At 32.7% G+C, this 19,254-nt stretch overlaps 1 protein-coding gene across 1 annotated transcript in view; it reads left to right on the top strand.

Moving 5' to 3' along the window:
- Positions 1 to 19,254, top strand: part of LOC113520373 (uncharacterized) — a 95,385-nt gene that overhangs the window by 31,488 nt on the left and 44,643 nt on the right. The window lies entirely within an intron of this gene.

The following is a 19,254-nucleotide window of genomic DNA, read 5'->3' as shown; positions in this document are numbered from 1 at the left end:
TAAAACAACAGATTTTTCTCCTATTGAAGTTGATGTTTTTTTGTAGAATAAAATCTTCTCATAATTATATAATTCTATCTAATATATCTCTAATATAATATATAAAATCAAATGACTAATATAATATTATTATGATAAAGTATATGCAAAACAAATTGCCAGACATAAAATGACATAATGACTTACCTACGACCTTTTTTGTCTGTATTTTACGCCTTTGTCATTTAAACACGACAAAGGACGTTGACAAATATTTATAAGCTTTCATTCGTAATAAATTCACAGTGTTCATGTTAACAGCGCGCTTTCGCAATATATTATTTGTATGGTTATTTTTTTTTTTTGTTAATTCAATATTTATTATTATATTTATTATTTTGTTATTGTAAAACTTAGCTGGACATAGGTTAGGAAATATATTTATTTCATCATCGTCATCTTATTAATCATCAACTGTCCACTGCCTCTCCCATGAGGAGGGTATTGACAGTAGTTGCCACACATGGCAGGCAAGTTGACGGTACTATAAATATATATTTATCTATCTTATAAAAATAAATGTAGTGATTTACTCAGATATAGTGTAAATGTGTACAGCCTACGTATTTTATTTGGAAAATTAAAGACTTTATTATTTTTATAGTTTGATTATGAATGACAGAGGTATGAAATGTACAAAGGCGAGTTTAAATCTAAAACAATTTCCTTTCAGTAAACCTAAAGTGGAAAGGAGCATCAGTGTCAACGGATAGTGTACAATATAGTGATAATTTACAAACAACAAAAAAAACTAGACAAACTTAAGTTTATACATAAATATTTTGCTATTTTACATTAAACAAAATAGGGCAACCCCCGCACTAGGTGTTACCAGGCGAGTACCTTTTTATGGCTGTATTTGGTAAAGGCCTATGTTTAGAAGTGGACAATAAATCACTGAAACGATGTCGCTGGCCTGCTTATCTGTATACATGCAATAATTACATTAATTGTAAATTATCATCTTTATGTATGTATGTAAATACATACCATCACAGGCGAGTTACATAAAACTTACCATTATAATCTCCACCATGCCATAACTATAACAAGCCATTAGCGTTGCCGTAGTTGTGGCATATAACCAACTACTCACATTATCACTTTGGTTAGACCACTTAGTTGATATATATATATATATATATATATATATATATATATATATATATATATATAGTTCTTCTTTTGTACTATCGTATTCTGCTTTATTTTTTTTTTATCATCTCTAAAATTTGAGCTCTTTTCGAGAGTTTTCCAAGAAGCATAAGCATCAGCATAAGGTTCTTCAAAAAAGGAGTAAATAGGTTTCTTCAGTATCGACAACGCGCGCGAAATGCCCCTGGATACGGTATAGGTAGATTACGGTAATGCTCACCATTAGGTGGTCCGTACTCTTGTTTGCCACCTCAATGATTAAAAAAAAAGTGATATAAAAATCCTAAAGAGAAGACATATATATGACTCGACATATTCTTACTGCTTTATTATACATTTTATATATATTGGTGTGACACGGAAGAAAATTTTAGATCGTCATGTAAACCATTAGTGGCTCTCATGAAATCACCAATTTAATCTTGTTAATTCATAATCGGATACAACATTCACATAACAATCCGGAAATTCCACGAGCTCGCCTTAAGAAGGTGACATTACAACAAAATCCAATCGCATTTCGCGCGCAACCAATTAAATACGCTGCAAGTGTTGTTTTTCGTTGATATCACAAGATTCCCATGAACCCATTGTTCGAGATGGCTTATGTAAATAATGACGATTAATGATGAACAGAATGAGGCTCTATTGTGTAATGGGCGTACCAAATATGAGTCGGAACATAATGGTTAATACATTAGGTTAATATGTGAGTTATACCGCAGTTAATTTATGACAATGATATATTATTTCGGTCAGTAGTCTGTGAGATTCTCGTATCTAGACAATGTTATGTGTCATTTATTTTTATTGCGCATTAATTATTCTTATGTGTTTGTACGTTCTTATTTTAGATTCGACTGTGGTGTACGACTCACCCTATGTTAAACTGTTACTATGGGCATTTGATGCTTACATCACTAGATATTGCCGTGGGGTCCCGGCACAGAATGGACAATTTTTTCATTTCACGTGAGTGTTGTAACTTAATAGTCGAGGGATAGGCAGTAACGTCCCTCTTTAAACGTCATCAAATGTTTAACTGCGGTTGCCAATACGCCTGCCAAGCGTGGCAATTATTGACAAACCCTCCCTCTATGCGTGAGTCCTATGTTAAGCAGTGGACAGTTAACGACTGATATGATAATCTCTAGATTTATGTTTTATAAGAGATAAGAGGGATTTAACGCTATCATTTAGGTAAACTTTAATAATTTACCTAAATTATCTTGACATTTCGACCAGATTACACCGATCGTGATTACGAGTAAACTAATGTAGCGCTATGATATCTCCGATCATATCATATCTTCCGAAGCAGAGGTGTTTGAAGTGAGGCAGTGGGTAGAAGAAAATACTTCGCTTCCAGAAGTTTATCTAAATGATCGCGTCTCTTATAAAACACAAAACATGCAGCGCGAAAGTCTAAAAGTGAATATCGTTGGTCTAGTCACGTATGTACTACTCAGAAGATGTGAATTAGGCATTTATCACATTATGAAGTGATAATTTTTGACAATAATATTATCAAATTTATTCCAATTTTAGATAAAATTAAAACATTTTTTTTGAAGACTTCAACGTCATTATCATCTCAGATTATCAGCTGATACCAATGGAGATAAGAGCTGAGATTCATATAAGAACATCTAATCTTATTTTTCGCATATGGGGTCAGCTAAGCCGATGCACGTCGACCCGTACGGATCTTTTGTGCTTCCCCCTGCCTTATACCATCATTTCATAGATCCTTATGAGAACTTAATCTACACATCTGGGGGGGGGGGGGAAGGGATTGTTAGTAATGGAGACTCAGAATCCCATTGCTAGCAATATACCCAACCAGGTCGACCTCCTCGCGGTTCCCCTTGGAAACTATCATGGTTAATTCCTGACGAATTCATCATGATGGGCTAACTGGCCTGTTTTCATTCTCATCTATCACCCTTCACTGGTGCTCCGCCAGCGTATCCCGTTAGCGCAGGCGAGGTTACCATACCATTTTCACCCAACAAAAAAAAAAATCTACACATCTGAACTCATATTACAAATTAACATACATAATAAATAAAATTAAAAATAATTATTTAAAGAATAAGCTATCTCGTTGTGTTGAGACAATTACCTGATTTTACTAAGTTTAACAAATCATATAGTAACGTTCATATTAACCTAATAGCGAGCTCACGCGAATTCTAAACACTTCCGAGACAAAAATCGTTCTTTGCAAAATTGTTGATAATCGCGGTTTCGTAGATTAACCTGAATAAACTAACAGACACATTTTGTAACCGATCTTTCTATTTTTATGACGTGTAAATAACATGAGTTTAAGGTAAATTGATTATTTTTAATATATTATGCGGATGGCTTGTGACCGTTCCTTATGGCAGTGTATAGAAGAGGTCTATGTACAGCCGAAGACAGTTAATGCCTATGATAATGATATTCATGTTTAACCGCGACTTTGCTCGCGAAACTAGGATATTTTTAATTGGGTAAAAAAGCAGTCCGCTTTATATCCAGCACAAAATATATGCAAAATGTTATGACAATTAGTCGAGTAATTAAAGTTACAAACAAACAAATTTATTTTCACATTTATTACTTAAGAATAATAATCAATCAATATATATAATAAAATCGTAACTGCTCGCTGTCCGTTCATGGAAGATATATAAGAAAAACTATTATAGGGGGACTTTATAAAGGCAATAGAAACTAAAACAATGATTTTTTGAATTTTTATCTGTTTGTCTGTAGGTTTGTGTACACTAACCTCAGAAACGGTTAAACCGATTTGAATGCTAGTTGTGAATATGTACACAATTCAATTGATAAAACCCGAGGTCAGATTTGAAAAGGATCTTATATTTTTACAAAGGTAATTAAGTAATAAATATATTCATTTTCTTGAAAATAATCATTAATATCTATTTTAGACAATCTTTTTAACATAATACGTGTAATAATACATTACAGTCATAATTACGCTTTCAGTGTAAAAAAAAAAACAAAACCTAGTGCAGTCTAATGATGATTCGACGGTAACATAAATATAAACCGAGGTCATTATAATATATTACTTATGTAGGCATAAAAAGAGTCAAGGGTGAGAGTGACTTACTCGTGAAGGTTTCAAGGTAAATTTGACAATATTTAGGTGTTGTATAAGCTATTAAAAGAAAAAAAAAGAAAAACATATTTTTTTATCTGTGACTAGCTTCTGTTCCCAAGTTGATACGTTAGATTTTGAAAGTAGATATCGAGCGTCAAAAACGAGTCGAAATTTAGTCAGCTAATTTAACGTGTTTGGATGACAAATATATTTTTTAAACCAAAAACAAAGCGCGTCTTTTTTTGTTATTAACGTTTTAAACTATAGTTTAAAAAGACTTTCTAAGTGTAAAATGTATACGAGATTTTTATTTGGCCTTCAAAAAAAATTTTTTATTTTTTAAATTTTAGAACAAATATACGGACAGACAAAATTTTCAAAAATGATTGTTTAGGGTTTTCTTAAATATCTTTCATATTAAAAAAAAAAAACTAAACACAGACGTCTTATTATAATTTTATTATCATGGGTTATTTATGTCATTAAATTAAAAAAAAGCGTCGATGTAAAAATAAAAAAGGCACTTTACGTTGGTGAAGGAATAAATGGACAATATAAAATTGGATGAAAGTAGATATTGGGGGAGACCTAGACTAACCTGCGGTGATCAGAAATATCGAAATTGCATCATCATCATCATCAAAACAGTCTTTAATTGCTGAACATAAGCCTCCCCCATCCACATGGGTTTGCCAGTACGAAAAGTTGCCGCGCTTGGCAGGCGAGTTGGCAACCGCAGTTAAGCTCACGTAGTTGGCAGACGCCCATCCCTCGACCATTTCCTTAGTCGCCTCTTACGACACCCACGGGAAAGGAAGTAACTGAACGTTGCTTGATCCCAATGATCGATGTACTACTGTAATCGATGCAAACTGTATGAGATAGTAAAGGTAATAAATTTTGCAAGAAATTCTAAAATACAATATGACAGTATGATTGGTATCTGCTGATAGTTTGTACTTTTGAGGTACTTTGTTTGTAGTTATTTTGTCATTCCTATAAATCTGCTGCGGTCCTGATAGAGATCTAGGGTTTGTAATGATGGCCATACATCTTGGACCATCGTGTATGTTTATATGTCCCGCGAGACGTTAGGAACGTTGCTTAATGTAAAAGTTCAAGGGCGCGTAGCGGTTTCGGTGTGAGAGGTAGCGACGGCAAAACAATCTCAATTTATTATATTGTTTTTATTTATTGTTCCTCTAATGAGTTTTTTATTTACTTATTTGTTTACATATTATTTTAATATATAATATGTACTATGTGGCAACGGTATTATCTTTTTTAAAACTATAGGCCCTTTATATTTTAATTATATTTTAGGTTACATTTACTAGAGGCAGACTTTGTACAAAAGTCGATTGCTTGGGTACCTCTGTCCCATTCGTGTTTCAACCGTGAAGCAGTCGTGTTTGCATGGCTGTGTTTCGGTTTGAATGGTGGGATATGGCGTGAATTTACTGGGTACAGAGGAATAACACCTGAATCCTCAGGAATGGCAACGCATGGGGGGTATCATGGGCGAAACAGTATAATCTGTTATCTCTATGGTACTGCTCATGTCTATAGGCGACGGTTACCACTTTCCATCAGGTGGGCCGTCAGCTTGTTTGTCATTCTAAGTTGTATAAAAAAAAACATTTTTGGATAAATTGGAAATATTAACATTGCAGAAATTAGGATTATTAATAATAAAGATAGCTTTAATATTTAAACTGAAAATTAAATAATTTTGATTAATCAATTGTATAGATATTTTATCTATTTATTTTTAACTATAACATTTAAGTTGATTGGTACATACATATGCCTGTAACTACGTATAAACTGTTACTTTATCTCATATTAGGTTTGCTGGAAGAAATCTCTTTTAGATATAAGCTAGCCCTTGTGCATTATTATGCTTAATTAATTGTTTATTGTATTATAGAAGTTGTAAAAATAAACTGTTCATATAATAAATTTAATTTCAATTCCTTTAGCCTTTAAATAGTGTTTGAGTAACAAACATTTAAACATAACATCTTAATAGACTTTCACATTTATAATATTCGTATTTTGTAAGATACATTTTGGTACGGTACACATTTTTGTCACACGGCGATGCCGATATAGATTTGTTTGCAGACAGTACATAAATCGTTCATGCAGTAGTCGAGATGTTTATAGTGGCTCGCTACAAATGGATGTTGTAAAGGCCAGATTCCCATGTCGTATGAAGTAACATGTTTATTACAAGCACATACGTGGAGCACTAAAATTACACATGTAAAGGGACACCTGAAGTTCTAGAACCAGAAAAATGGAGAATCCAATAAATATCATTCGAATTAATTATAATTGCATTTTTTTTTTTACTATTAAAAAGCAGGCAAAGGTTACTGGTATACACAGCCCGTTCTCAGGCGAATAGTATGGTAAAGTTCTAAAGATTTGTTACATTATTTTTTATGTACGTTTGCCTTAACCACAACAACAGCTATAAAGACGATGTTATAGAATTCTCTTCATATTTGAAGTAATTTCTCAATTCGTCTGTTTTGATAATTTATTTTGTATTTATTACAAATTACTCCATTTTGTTAATTAATATAGAATATTAATTTTATGACAATTAAAGCTACGTTTTATAATTGTAACTATATTATGTTATTTGCTAATTCGATTTTAATAATTTATTTTGTAATCCATATAAATTACTCTCATGTTGTTTCCATGTTAATTCTATAACAAAGCTATCCTTTATGGCAAATAAAATCCTGATTGTTACCGAGTAAAGTGTACTAGTAAAAAATGATTCCGCATTCTAAATTCAAATATTTTAAATCTAATATACACGAAACGTCTCGCCATTCAGTGTACGAGTATCACGTTTTATTGAAATTTGCAGCTACCTACAAATTTGGAATTTAATTTTTTATATTATGTATATACTTCATCTTCTTCATCATATCAGCTGTTATAGGTCTCCCTATGAAGGGGGGGGGGGGGGTTGTCACTATTTGCCTCGCTTGACTGGCGGGTTGGCAATTGCAGTTAGGCTTTGATAATGTTTTAAAGAGAGACGCTGCTGCCCATTCCTCGACCATTAAGTCCTCTTAGTCCCCTCATACAACACCCACAGAAAAGGTAGGGGTGGCCCATTCTATGCCGGGACCACATGGAAATGTACTTGTACATACTTACATACCTATAATAGGATACTTCGTAAATGATGTCAAGGCAACGTCAGATTGGGACATTGGTCAGAAACAAGTTGACAGTTCTCTGGTGCATTATCCTTAGGCTACTTGAGGCCTTGGCATTACAACCGGTAATGCCAACCGGTACGGATAAGTTATTTAATCCACTTTAACCGATTAGGCTTGGAGACCGATTCAGGTTTTACACAGTAGTCTTCCTGTTTGTTGTTATTTTGTTGAATAACAATCATTGGTGAAACACAATTATTATAATAAAAAAATAACAAGTACAACCCGAGGTTACGTTACGCGGTAGGACATAACTTTACAAAAAAATATGTAAATAGTTCATTTTAAACTTTCGCATTGTTTTGTTTTTGTTCTTTAATTATCATAAGTGATTACAAATATAATAAATTCCAGTGTACGTAAGCCTGGAGTTTACAATCAGACATAAATCGTTTGGCAAGTAATATACACTCCTTCAAACATTTAAAATAGAAATATAAGTATCTATAATTCTACACAACATAAAAACTTACATTACATTTTTTTTTTATACAACTTAGAATGGCAAACAAGCTGACGGCCCACCTGATGGAACGTGGTAATCGTCGCCTATAGACATGAGCAGTACCATGGACATAACAGTACACACACATACTGTTTCGCCTATGATACCCCCCATGCATTGCCATTTCTGAGGACTCAGGTGTTATTCCTCTGTACCCTGTAAATTCATGCTATATCCCACTCTACAAAACACAGCCATGCAAACACAACTGCTTCACGGTTGAAACACGAATGGGACAGAGGTACCCAAGCAATCGACTTTTGTACAAAGTCTCCCTCTGGTATTTAATCATAATTCATAATTAAATGATTTTGCATTATTTATACATATTTATATTCGTGTTTGGAATATATATATTATAATATATATATATATATATATATATATATATATATATATATATATATATATATATATATATATATATATATATATATATATTAAAAAACAAAAATCAAATGTTGAAATTATCTAATAAAATTAACTTTTGTATCTCACGTCTGTGTTTATGTAACAATTATACCTCCCTCTACGTGTTATGTATCATCTCTGATAAAATCGCATGTTACACACAAACAAACCACTAACTTAGTTCTCAGTGCTATGGCCAATATAATATCATATAGATAGAGCGTCGAGTGTAAAAAACGTGATAACATTCACTCAGCTAAATTAACATCTGTCTGACTCAGTTCATACATATTTCTAATAAAAACTAAAACATATCGCGCCTTTTTTTTCAGTGTTGCAAGTAATTAGATTTAGAATTTCCCAGGTTAGGTAGATTTCTTAAATTTGAATTAAAATTTATTTTTTTCTAACATAATATACATATGAAAATATTGCTTACAAATTAATATACATATGTATTAATTAAAATGGCGGCCATTTACAATAATTTTAAAAAGAAAACATATTTTACGTCCGTACTTAGATATAAATGATAGTAATTAGTAAAGATAAGCGTCATTACAAATATTTATGCAATGTATGTAAATCTCACAGAGTAATAAATGCACATTATGGTAACACTATTCACGCACCCGTGGATAAAAATGTTAACCTGTTTTTGGCGAAGCGTTTTTATGATGACACTATCTATATAATCTAAGTATATTTTTTATGCTTATGGTAGATGTTTATAAAAACAAAAATATGTTTCATTCAAGTAAACTTGATTGTAAGTATTTTTTAATAATTTTTTTTTTATTTTACTACCCAGTTCGGAATGCTATTTCATCTGAGAAGAACGAGCAAGAAACTAAACAGTTTTTTAAAACATAAATTGATTTTACAATTATAAATACAGAGTAAAAAACAGCACAAGAGTTTATTAATGTAAAAATACCCTGATTAATTTATATGTATTTTAATCGAGAGTGCTCATCTAGTTTCGGAACCACCAGGATCCTTAATCATATCCTTAATCATATGACACGTGCGAAAATTTAATCATTAAAATGTACAAGAGTTACTTAAATTTTTAATCATGTTTAAGACTATATCTATAGGTGAAAATTACTATTTTCCTTTAGGGTTGACCTTCGACTTATTTACTTCATGTCGAAGAAAATAAACTAAATTTCTCAACAGATAAACTGTGATAATTTTGTTTGTGCAAAAAGATATTTTCGGAATAGCGTGCAACATAAATGAAGGCCTATCGAATCGTATCCATTCGTGCACATTTATTTATGGAACACACGCTACGACATATTGGCAACAACATGTTTACATACAAGTTTGTGTATTTGTTCATTAGACAAGCGTGATGGTGTCCCAATAATTTAATCACCATAACAATACCTTTGTTCTCACGGTAGATATGTATAATTGTGGGCATTATATAAGAGATTCGCGTGATGCGTGGTGCAGGCAAACTGTGCTGGATTAAGTTAGCGATATAATGAGGATGATAACACGCTTCAGGTCACGGAAGGAGAGCCGAAATTTTGCGGAATGTAAGTGGTTAAATTATTAACAGGTTGAAAAAAATACCTTTCGCCAATTCGATCCTATGAGATTCGAATCCATATTCGAGCTGAGTGTGTTGCCAGTTACACCACGGAAGGAATATTATTTATTTATATGCAAAATAATACAAAACTATATTCACTTGGAATATAGATATTAGGTTATAACAAGAATGTACACAGGTGGACTTACCCAAAGGGATTTCTTCCAGTCAATCCGAAAGGAGAAAGTATCTATAGGATTTGTATATAAAGCATTACGTACATGGTGCAAAAATAATATGTAGCTTTTTTAACATGAAAATATAACAAACATACACTTTGATCTTATATAATAAAGTATAAAATATATAATAAATAAAATAAATAAATATACAATCAAATTATTTAAATAATAAAGGCAATTATAATATTAGTAGCGAAATTGGATTTTTATAATGCATTATTTAATATAAAATAAATATATCTATAATATATAATAGAATATATTAGAAATTAAATTAAATTAATATATTTTATGTGCAAAAGTTCAACATTAGGTTAACGGGTTTACCCTGTAGAGTTATTTCGGTAAAATCGTTAGGAATTTGCTAGTTATGTAATGACAACGTAACTGGGTAATTTAACTACATAGCACCATCTATGACATAAGGATCATCGAATTGGCGAATCAATAACATCTAATTTAGATTCAAATTAAGTATAATATGATTGCTTTATTGCTAGGATTAACTTATAAATATGTATATGTAAATGGGTAGGTGAGTAGGCGAGGTCGTTAGTTCAATCCGTGAGTTGAAGGAAAAAATAGTACGTTCCGTTTCATCTACAATTTAGTTATAGGATAAAGAGAAAAGATTTTAATTTTTAATTTTATCTTCATCGTCATATCAGTCTTTAGTTCACTGCTGAACATTAGACTCCCCCTTGGGGGGTTTTGCTAGTAATTGTCACGCCTGGCAGGCGGATTGGCAATCGCAGCAAGGCTTTAGAGATGTTCTAAGAAGGACGCTGCTGCTCGTCTCTCGCTCGTCCCTCGCTCGTCCCTTAATTGCCTCTTACGACACGTACGGGAAAGGAAAGGGTGGCCTATTTTATTTTTTTGTTTATATAGGACCAAAAATTACTGACTGAAATTACAAATTTTGAAAATTCTTTTACTTATAGTAAGCTACGTTATCAGCTAGTAAAATGATCTGAATTTTATGAAAAAAATAAAACTACGGGAAGTCGAAGCGGGTAATATAATATATATTAATTATTAATATTAATTTTTAAATATGCGAACATTTACTTATTACATATGTTAAAAAATACTTTGATACAATAAAAATTTATAAAAATGTAAACAAACAACAATAACTGACTCGACCGTCTGTTAATGACCAATAGTAGTAAAAATCTAAAATCGGTTAATTAATTGAACGTTTTATTTTATCCATTAATTCAACTCAACGAAACTTGGTTATGTTTTTTATATTGTTATATTGCAACAGATTACAGTCATTGACAAAAATCATTAACCTAATTTAACAGGGGGGAAAGGGATTGTTAGTAATGGAGACTGAGAATCCCATTGCTAGCAATATACCCAACCAGATCGACCTCCTCGCGGTTCCCCCTGGAAACTATCATGATTAATTCCAGATGAATACATCATGATGGGCTAACTGGCCTGTTTTCATCCTCATCGATCACCATTCACTGGTGCCCCGCCAGCGCATCCCGTTGGCGCGGGCGGGGTTACCATTCCATTTTCATCCAATTAAAAAAAAAACCTAATTTAACATTTTATTCCAATTAAAGAACTTAAGTCCTAATTAGTTCAATATGGGACTTTGTACAAGGTAACTCTTACTATAGAATAGAGACTAGAACATAATCTATTCGATATCTTAATGTTTGAGGAATGGGCGGCAGCGTCCCTCTTAAAACATCACCAAAGCCTAACTACAGTTGCCAACCCGCCTGCTAAGCAGGACAACAACTGGCAAACTCACACTTATGGGAGAGACCTATGTTCAGCAGTGGCCACTTGACGGCTGATATGATGATGATGATGATGATGATGAATAAGACAATATCATCAAAATCAATTAAAGTGATCCACCCAAACACTACTCTGACAAGTTGCTACAATTCCATAAACATTGCACTAAGAAATATGAATACGGCAATAAAGATTAAACTTTAAAAAAAAAAGATTATCTATGACACAAGAATAGACAACGATAGAATCGGAGCATTCCACAGTTTTTTTTTGTGTATCCGTCACAAAGCATTGTGATACAAAATCTTTGAGGGACCATCGTCGCTATATTTGGAGAGAGAGTGTGTACGTACAATTTGTAAATTGTATTTGTGTAATCGATATTTCTATTGTGTTCTGTTAACAAAGACACGAAGATATTGCACTATTCCCCAGCGAACTGTGTTCCGGTAAATGTAAATCACAAACTTCTTTATTGACCTTTATTTTTATTTATTTACAAACTATTGCGACATTTATTAAAATAATAAATAAAACGTGGAAACACTGCAAACGTTATGGGAACCTTTGAGACGGGTACGGAACGTGAAAATTGTTTTGAGATGATTGTTAGTTTAAAATTATATTACTTTTAGATTTATTATAAATTCACAAATTAAGATTTTTGGATTGTTTATCGTGTATATAAATTTTTGTACATGTTCATATTGTGGGTTTTATGTTTCAAATTACAACTAAGAAGATATATAAAATTATAAATAAAAGCAGGATTTTATGTTATAAATAAAGTATTTTTTATAAAAAGTGATTACAAAAGGTGGCCTTGTCGTTAAGCAATCTCTTCCAGACTATCTTTGGTTAGAGAATATTGAGAAAAAAGACAAGGGATGTTGGTGCACTATTATATAGATACTAATATATATAAATATATATACATAAACATACTCATACTTAAGAGCACATATACACGAGGGAAGAATGAAGGAGGTAAATGAAGAAAGAACACAGAAAAATAATACTAAAGTGAGAAATAGTAGAACTTAAAAGAATTAATTAATTTACCAATAAAAATTGTACAAAGGGCGGATTTAATACTATGAGCATTTTGTACCAGTCGATCTTTAGTAGGTGTAATGAGAAATACTCGATGGTGACTTATTAAAAGTCATAATAAAATAATGACATCTGATTTTAAACGATTCTTTTAAAAGCAAAAGCTTTATGTCCGCGTTAGTTCCATATGCTTGTTAAGATTTTTTATTCAATAGGAATAGCGAACAATCAGACAGTCCACTTGAAAATATTTCCTCACCATGGACACCACAGAACTATGATACCCATAAATACATATCACGCATTACCATTCCCGAAAACTGCGATCTTATACCTGCTTCATTTGTGGGAAAACCAATTATTTTAACTTGAAAAAACTAGTTTACTAAATATATTTTGTTAAAATTTCTAAGGGACCAATCTGTAAGTATATCCTTTCAGATAAAATAAGTTTTTACCAAATCGGCTTACAACTGACGGAGTCATGACGTCACAAACATAAAAAATACAACCAAATTATTGAGAATCTAGTCAAATTAAAAAACATGTCAGTACCTATAATTTCAAGAGAGTAAGTACATTTTAATGTAAATCAAATACATTGTCGCTTACACTAATTGCAGTTCCATGGACGTATATCGCTAAATGTCAACTGGTACATAAATCTTGAATTAAAAAGTTGTTGCTCATACGAGTGTTTAACGTAAATCACAATTGCAAATATGCGGATGATTATTGTAAAAGATATATTGGCAAAATATGATTTAAGTGTATTTAACACGATATTCTGCCTACATGTGATTAAGTACTGTGCCAAAAGATGATTTAAAGGACAAATTATATCCTTATGTCTTTTGTAAAATAAAAGAAAAATCGACTTGTCAGAAATAAATAAAAAAAAAGCTTATTGTTCTGTGTTGTTGATACTGTTTTATTCGAATGACATCCCACACATACATCACGTCTCATTTACGGGGACGAAGTCGCTGGTAATGGCTAGTTTTATTATATAACTGTATATGGACTAATAACTAATTTTAAATGGAGATTCCATTTTTAACTAACTTCAAAAAAGGAAGAGGTGAAAACCTATCTACGTGGCGCCAAATTTCCTTATTTTCAAAGTCAATTGTAAAACCTATAATAAAAGATTATCATAATATATTAAATTATATTTTTTTTTATACAACTCAGAATGGCAAACAAGCTGACGGCCCACCTGATGGAAAGTGGTAACCGTCGCCTATAGACATGAGCAGTACCATGGACATAACAGAGTATACTGTTTCGCCCATGTTACCCGCCATGCGTTGCCATTCCTGAGGACTCAAGTATTATTCCTCTGTACCCAGTAAAAGCGTAAAGCTGTGTAGCTGAGTTTCTTGACACTCGTAGAGAACCATTAGACATATATAAAAAAATAATGAATGAAAACATTATGGGAGTACAACAATGATGATTTTGTAAGTATTCTCACACTTCGACCTCTGCGAGTTTGTGGCGGAGGGAGTGGGGAGGGGAGAGGGGGGGATCATAAACAATCGCTCCGTTTTTCACCTACTTAATTAATAGTAAAAATACATGTCAGAATGATAATATGTCCGATTATAAAGATTTATACGGCCAAATGTTTGTTATAATGGGTGCAAAATAGAGTAAAGTGTGGGAGTTTATTGCTGCTGAGCGGTTTTATTATGTGAAATATGAATTTCATAGGAAAATTACTTCATTTCCGACCTCGGCAGTAATGTATTCTAATAAAGGGTTCTGGTAATGGCCGCTGATGTTCTTTGTCTAATTTGTCTGGTTTTCAAAACACATATTACGTTGACAGAGAACTAGGTGGGTTATTTATATAGTTTTGTATTATAGCTTCACTTCGTCCACGTGACGGAATAAAAAGCAGGTTATGTCCTTCTCTATCCCATATAATACGTGTATACCAAATTTTAATAGGGATTGGTTAAGCCATTATAACAAATAAACAAACTCATTTTCAGGTTGTTTTTATACCATTGAGGTGGCAAACAAGCATACGGCCCACCTGATAGTAAGCGGTTACTGTAGCCTATGAGCGCCTGCAATACCAGAGGTATTACGCGCGCATTGCCGACCCTGAAGAAACCTCTTTACTCCCCTTTTGAAGAATCTCATGCTGTAGTCTCTTGGGAAACCTCGGCAGGGAGCAGATTTATAATATTAATAAGAATGTGGCATTTAATATCATTATTTTTGAAGTGAAAAAATATTTAGGCGCGTTGTGCACTTTTTGTAATTCGAGTATTATTTTAAATATATATTAAATTCATTATTTTTCATGTGAAACAGCACGATAATAGAAAATTGTATTATTATATTCATATGTTGTTAAAAAAAAATTCTAATAAAAAAAAAATTAATGAATCGATAATATTGGTTCAGTAGCCCTGTTGCTAGCCAATACTCTCAGTCAGTCTTTAGTAGGAAGTAAAATGTCCGTTCGGTTTCCAATGTCTCTATCATCGTTTGCATATACTTTTCTAATATCAGACGTAATTAATAATTACTTATGGTTTCCCTATCTTTAACCAACTTTAAAAATAAGAGGGTTCTCAATTCAGTTGTATTTTTCTCATGTTAGTTACCTCATAACTTTGTCAGTCGTAACTCAATTTAGAAAATTCTTTTTTGTATGAAAGGATATACTTACAGTTTGATTGCAAAAATTTTTTATAAAAATCGGCTCAGCAGTTTAGTTTTTAAATCAAAATAACTGGTTTTGTCACAATTGAACTCGGTTTTTTTTTTGGCGACAGAATCTTTAATTATCTTTTAAATAATGCTAATTGATTAAACTTGTTAAATATTGTTAAAAAATTATTTCTGTTAAAAAATTTACTTGTTATATTACGCGAGCTTATATTTGCCGTGTGGTCCCGGCATAGAATGGGCCACCCCTTCCTTCCTGTATGTGTCGTAAGAATCGACTAAAGGAACTTAATGGTCGAGGGATAGGCAGCAGCGTCTTTTAAACATCACCAAAAGCTTAACTGTGACCAACCTGTCTGCCAAGCGTGGCAAGTACTGGCAAAACCCTCCAATAGGGGGAGATCTTTGTTCTGTAGTGGACAGGTAATGACTGATATTCTGATGATATTACGAGATAATATATTAATTATATATATAAATATATATAAATATAAAGTTATAACACGATTAGATGATTGAAACATCATTGTTATCTCTATTGTATCGCGTTCAATACATTATAACGCTTGTAATTCGTATGTTGATTAATTCATTCACAAGCTACGGAACACGGCGTCATCCTTGACACAATCGATTTGTTTCGGAGTACTTAAACACAGAGTAGTCCCACGAATTCGACATTTAAAATGCAGTTACTGTATCAAATTACTCAGACACATTTATAAATGTGTTGCCAGTAAGAAAAAGTTTGTGTGGAACAAAATATATTTAGCGTCAAAACGCGTGCTTTAAATTAATTTTTCAACAATTTCCTATACATTGAAAAGAGAATAAAATATGATTATCAGTCTTGATTCGATTTATTTGAAGATCATTTGGCCTTTTATTATCGTACCGCTCGCCATCGACGGGGAATTAAGCCTCACACGCTTGGCCCTGATCACGTACAATGCGGTTTCAAAGGAATTTTCTCCTACGAACGCTCAGGCTGTGGAATGAGCCCCTTGCCGAGGTTTTTCCTAGAGACTACGATATGGAGTTCTTCAAAAAAGGAATATTAAGATTTCTTCAGGGTCGCCACTGCGCACGAGACATCCCTAATGTTGCGTCCATAGGCTACAGTGATCGTTTACCATCAAACGGGATATATCCTTGTTTGCCACATTTGTAGCAAAAAACCTCGATTTTTAATATTTGGACTCTCTTTAAAATAAGTCAATCTATAGATTCATATAATATGCTAGATCTATTCTATTCTATATTATTTCTTCGAGTATATATCCGAGGTTCAACTGTTTATGTTTGTAGGCGACGACTACCAGATTTCATATGGCGAGCTGACCGCTTATTTGCCATTGTAAATTACATAAAGAATTTTGTAAACTAATTTTATTTTATTTACCATTATAATATTATTTATTAAAGCTGTCAAGCGATGTTCAAAATATATAATAGTTTATCATAATAAAACTTTCCCATGAGATTATTTTACAATCAATATCTACAGAATTGTATTTGAAGAATCTAAGACTTTCACTAAACTAAAATTAATACACACACTTATCTACTAAAACTCTCTCTATTTCGATTCTTTACAATAGCCAAATGTCAAACGGTGTAAGGCCCGAGCAACACAGACATCTAGACTAAACTATCCAATTTCAAATCCAGTTCTTTCACTCAAAGAATGCGAACTAATAGATCAATGACACGATGCGTCAATTCCGGATCATCCCTAACAAAAGAACATTACCGAAATTGGATCACGTTCGTTCCATAGCGATTTTGCTGTACATAATTTTTATAATCACTGTTCTCTTTTGGACAACGTCACGTTGCAGTTATGAAAGCTTTGTACTTTCAAAATAGAAAGGATGTAAAACATGTTAGTTATCGATTGTGGTGATACGACTTAAGTTATAAGATATAGCGTTGATATCTTTTATCTATATGTTATTATCATAATCGTGATATCAGCCGTTAACTATTCACTGCTGAATGTAGACTAATTTCGAGGCATCTGCCTCGGAACAACTTCTTCCGTAAATAAATAAAAGCATTGCAAGGAATCAATGTGTACAGGTACACATTGATTTCTTGCAATGCATTTATTTATTCATATACACTTGTGATAAAACTATAAGTAGATTGTATCTCTACTTGTATTACGCAAAAACTACTGATTTTGAGGAGGTGTGAAGATAATTCAGTACCAGAGGGAGACTTTGTACAAATGTCGTTTGCTCAGACACCTCTGTCCAATTTGTGTTTGTGTCTATGGCTGTGTTTCGTGAAGGAATAGGTGTGGCAATGCATGAGAGGTATCTTTTCATGCTATGTTTCTATAGGCAACGGTTACCACTTTCCATCAGGTGGTCCGTCAGATAAAAAACCAGGATCACATTCCGATGCATTGAATATTTTTTTACAGAAATAGAATGTTTTAAAGAAAACGTTTCACTCTATAGTTATACGATTGGTGATATTAACTTTTCATGTTGAGGATCTATTGGTAATCCTGTTACCATCCCCTACCTATTAACTCCTCACTGGTGCCTTGCCAGCGTATATCGATAGCATAGACAAAATTGCCATTCTGTTAAAAAATAAATATAAATAACATTAAAATTTTATGGATTAATGCATAAGCGTTACGCTTGTGGCTTGTACCAACATTTCAATACTAACATGTCGTGATTCTGTGACGTCTTTCTGTATTACAATGCGAGTTGATTTAATGAGTTTCGTCTAAAATTATCCTAAGTGCGTAAATAATAATACTGAATACTAGGTAAAATTACGTATTTACAGTTATTTTAGATTTAATTATACTTACTTATATTAATATTCAGTAAAGATGGATGAAAGACGATGTACGAAAAAGATTTATTGTGCACGAATGAACGATATGTCGATAGGGACCGCCCTAGATGGACATATGTCGACCAAATAGGCGGCGTGTTGAAGAAGGGCTAAATTAAAAGTACCCGTAACCGGCGATGGTAATGAATAGATTGATAATTGTAGAAAAGGCGAAAGAGGTCTGATTGCATCGGAACATTTATCATTCAATTGTTTCTGTCTACCCCAACAAGCGACAGGCTTGACGGATATGTATGTAATATTAATAAACACGTGTTTCCATACTGGCCGTGTTAGACAATGTAATCCAGAATTAGTGTGTACCGATGTCGTGTTGGACTATCCGGCGCTCTAACTCTCTCTCAAATCGTCTTAAAAATCTTGTGTGACCCACCGAAGCCATATGAGTCATTACTTCATTCAACCCTAAAATTAAAGTGTTTTAATCAGTTTTATTAACAAACAAAAAGTTAATTTTGTTTATTTTTTATTTTTTATATGACCCCGAGAAGGACAGCATTGTCCGAGACGGCATTCAACGTGTTAATGGTTTTTTTAATATGTAGATGATAATGAAATGATAACCCCGCCTGCGCTAAGCCTGCTAATGGTAAGGGCAC

Source organism: Galleria mellonella, unplaced genomic scaffold (assembly GCF_026898425.1).
Source record: "Galleria mellonella isolate WM207_F2 unplaced genomic scaffold, CSIRO_AGI_GalMel_v1 utg40, whole genome shotgun sequence".
Taxonomy (NCBI): Eukaryota; Metazoa; Arthropoda; class Insecta; order Lepidoptera; family Pyralidae; genus Galleria; species Galleria mellonella.
The sequence above is the reverse complement of the archived record's forward strand: the minus strand, read 5'-3'. Positions and strand labels throughout refer to the sequence as shown.